We start from the raw sequence: 2,500 nt of genomic DNA on the forward strand, positions 1-2,500 counted from the left end.
TTAGCTTCCGAGATCGGACGAGATCGGGCGTTTTCAGGGTAGTATGGCCGTAAGCTGCCACATCAACTGAAAAGATCCTATTTGAAGGCGACGCAGGCCAAACTAGACTCCAGCAAAAAGTGTCAAACAGCGCCCTCTGCTGTCAGGCAAGAGCGGAAACCATAAAAAGCTTACAGCACCTGGTATTCACAGGCGGTCTCCCATCCAAGTACTAACCAGGCCCGCCCCTGCTTAGCTTCCGAGATCGGGCGTTTTCAGGGTAGTATGGGCGTAAGCTGCCAGGACAACTGAAAAGATCTTATTTGAAGGCGACGCAGGCCAAACTAGATCCAGCAAAAAGTGTCAAACAGCGCCCTCTGCTGTCAGGCTAGAGCAGAAACCATAAAAAGCTTACAGCACCTGGTATTCCCAGGCGTTCTCCCATCCAAGTACTAACCAGGCCCGCCCCTGCTTAGCTTCCGAGATCAGACGAGATCGGGCGTTTTCAGGGTAGTATGGCCGTAAGCTGCCAGGTCAACTGAAAAGATCCTATTTGAAGGTGACGCAGGCCAAACTAGACTCCAGCAAAACATGTCAAACAGCGCCCTCTGCTGTTAGGCAAGAGCAGAAACCATGAAAAGCTTACAGCACCTGGTATTCCCAGGCGGTCTCCCATCCAAGTACTAACCAGGCCCGCCCCTGCTTAGCTTCCGAGATCGGGCGTTTTCAGGGTAGTATGGCCGTAAGCTGCCAGGACAACTGAAAAGATCTTATTTGAAGGCGACGCAGGCCAAACTAGATCCAGCAAAAAGTGTCAAACAGCGCCCTCTGCTGTCAGGCTAGAGCAGAAACCATAAAAAGCTTACAGCACCTGGTATTCCCAGGCGGTCTCCCATCCAAGTACTAACCAGGCCCGCCCCTGCTTAGCTTCCGAGATCGGACGAGATCGGGCGTTTTCAAGGTAGTATGGCCATAAGCTGCCAGGTCACCTGAAAAGATCCTATTTGAAGAAGACGCAGGCCAAACTCGACTCCAGCAAAAAGTGTCAAACAGCGCCCTCTGCTGTCAGGCAAGAGCAGAAACCATAAAAAGCTTACAGCACCTGGTAATCCCAGGCGGTCTCCCATCCAAGTACTAACCAGGCCCACCCCTGCTCAGCTTCCGAGATCGGACGAGATCGGGCGTTTTCAGGGTAGTATGGCCGTAAGCTGCAAGGGCAACTGAAAACATCCTATTTGAAGGCAACGCAGGCCAAACTAGACTCCAGCAAAAAGTGTAAAACAGCGCCCTCTGCTGTCAGGCAAGAGCAGAAACCATAAAAAGCTTACAGCACCTGGTATTCCCAGGCGGTCTCCCATCCAAGTACTAACCAGGCCCGCCCCTGCTTAGCTTCCGAGATCGGACGAGATCGGGCTTTTTCAGGGTAGTATGGCCGTAAGCTGCCAGGGCAACTGAAAAGATCCTATTTGAAGAAGACGCAGGCCGAACTAGACTCCAGCAAAAAGTGTCAAACAGCGCCCTCTGCTGTCAGGCAAGAGCAGAAACCATGAAAAGCTTACAGCACCTGGTATTCCCAGGCGGTCTCCCATCCAAGTACTAACCAGGCCCGCCCCTGCTCAGCTTCCGAGATCGGACGAGATCGGGCGTTTTCAGGGTAGTATGGCCGTAAGCTGCAAGGGCAACTGAAAACATCCTATTTGAAGGCAACGCAGGCCAAACTAGACTCCAGCAAAAAGTGTAAAACAGCGCCCTCTGCTGTCAGGCAAGAGCAGAAACCATAAAAAGCTTACAGCACCTGGTATTCCCAGGCGGTCTCCCATCCAAGTACTAACCAGGCCCGCCCCTGCTTAGCTTCCGAGATCGGACGAGATCGGGCTTTTTCAGGGTAGTATGGCCGTAAGCTGCCAGGGCAACTGAAAAGATCCTATTTGAAGAAGACGCAGGCCAAACTAGACTCCAGCAAAAAGTGTCAAACAGCGCCCTCTGCTGTCAGGCAAGAGCAGAAACCATGAAAAGCTTACAGCACCTGGTATTCCCAGGCGGTCTCCCATCCAAGTACTAACCAGGCCCGCGCCTGCTTAGCTTCCGAGATCGGACGAGATCGGGCGTTTTCAGGGTAGTATGGCCGTAAGCTGCCAGGACAACTGAAAAGATCTTATTTGAAGGCGACCCAGGCCAAACTAGATCCAGCAAAAAGTGTCAAACAGCGCCCTCTGCTGTCAGGCTAGAGCAGAAACCATAAAAAGCTTACAGCACCTGGTATTCCCAGGCGGTCTCCCATCCAAGTACTAACCAGGCCCGCCCCTGCTTAGCTTCCGAGATCGGACGAGATCGGGCATTTTCAGGGTAGTATGGCTGTAAGCTGCCAGGTCAACTGAAAAGATCCTATTTGAAGGTGACGCAGGCCAAACTAGACTACAGCAAAAAGTGTCAAACAGCGCCCTCTGCTGTCAGGCAAGAGCAGAAACCATAAAAAGCTTACAGCACCTGGTATTCACAGGCGGTCTCCCATCCAAGTACT

General features: G+C 52.2%; 9 non-coding genes and 3 pseudogenes across 9 annotated transcripts in view; all 12 read right to left on the minus strand.

Annotated features, from left to right (window-relative positions):
- Positions 1–55, minus strand: part of LOC131143040 (5S ribosomal RNA) — a 119-nt gene extending 64 nt beyond the window's left edge. Inside the window, exon 1 of the ribosomal RNA XR_009133095.1 lies at positions 1–55. This exon is cut by the window's left edge and continues 64 nt beyond it. This is a non-coding gene — a ribosomal RNA (5S ribosomal RNA).
- A 112-nt stretch (positions 56–167) lies between these two features.
- On the minus strand, positions 168–276 carry LOC131142110 (5S ribosomal RNA; annotated as a pseudogene).
- A 111-nt stretch (positions 277–387) lies between these two features.
- LOC131098062 (5S ribosomal RNA) lies at positions 388–506 on the minus strand. Its single transcript, XR_009116944.1, has one exon. It is a non-coding gene; the product is annotated as a 5S ribosomal RNA (ribosomal RNA).
- A 112-nt stretch (positions 507–618) lies between these two features.
- Positions 619–727, minus strand: LOC131100545 (5S ribosomal RNA; annotated as a pseudogene).
- A 111-nt stretch (positions 728–838) lies between these two features.
- LOC131142854 (5S ribosomal RNA) lies at positions 839–957 on the minus strand. The gene has a single exon (XR_009132918.1). It is a non-coding gene; the product is annotated as a 5S ribosomal RNA (ribosomal RNA).
- A 112-nt stretch (positions 958–1,069) lies between these two features.
- On the minus strand, positions 1,070–1,188 carry LOC131098999 (5S ribosomal RNA). Its single transcript, XR_009117842.1, has one exon. It is a non-coding gene; the product is annotated as a 5S ribosomal RNA (ribosomal RNA).
- Positions 1,189–1,300: 112 nt separating this feature from the next.
- On the minus strand, positions 1,301–1,419 carry LOC131143108 (5S ribosomal RNA). Its single transcript, XR_009133162.1, has one exon. It is a non-coding gene; the product is annotated as a 5S ribosomal RNA (ribosomal RNA).
- A 112-nt stretch (positions 1,420–1,531) lies between these two features.
- LOC131097222 (5S ribosomal RNA) lies at positions 1,532–1,650 on the minus strand. The gene has a single exon (XR_009116133.1). It is a non-coding gene; the product is annotated as a 5S ribosomal RNA (ribosomal RNA).
- Positions 1,651–1,762: 112 nt separating this feature from the next.
- LOC131143109 (5S ribosomal RNA) lies at positions 1,763–1,881 on the minus strand. Its single transcript, XR_009133163.1, has one exon. It is a non-coding gene; the product is annotated as a 5S ribosomal RNA (ribosomal RNA).
- Positions 1,882–1,993: 112 nt separating this feature from the next.
- On the minus strand, positions 1,994–2,112 carry LOC131143259 (5S ribosomal RNA). The gene has a single exon (XR_009133311.1). It is a non-coding gene; the product is annotated as a 5S ribosomal RNA (ribosomal RNA).
- A 111-nt stretch (positions 2,113–2,223) lies between these two features.
- LOC131142702 (5S ribosomal RNA) lies at positions 2,224–2,342 on the minus strand. The gene has a single exon (XR_009132771.1). It is a non-coding gene; the product is annotated as a 5S ribosomal RNA (ribosomal RNA).
- Positions 2,343–2,454: 112 nt separating this feature from the next.
- The window catches only part of LOC131141324 (5S ribosomal RNA), a 109-nt pseudogene continuing 63 nt past the window's right edge, over positions 2,455–2,500 (minus strand).

Source organism: Doryrhamphus excisus, chromosome 13 (assembly GCF_030265055.1).
Source record: "Doryrhamphus excisus isolate RoL2022-K1 chromosome 13, RoL_Dexc_1.0, whole genome shotgun sequence".
Taxonomy (NCBI): Eukaryota; Metazoa; Chordata; class Actinopteri; order Syngnathiformes; family Syngnathidae; genus Doryrhamphus; species Doryrhamphus excisus.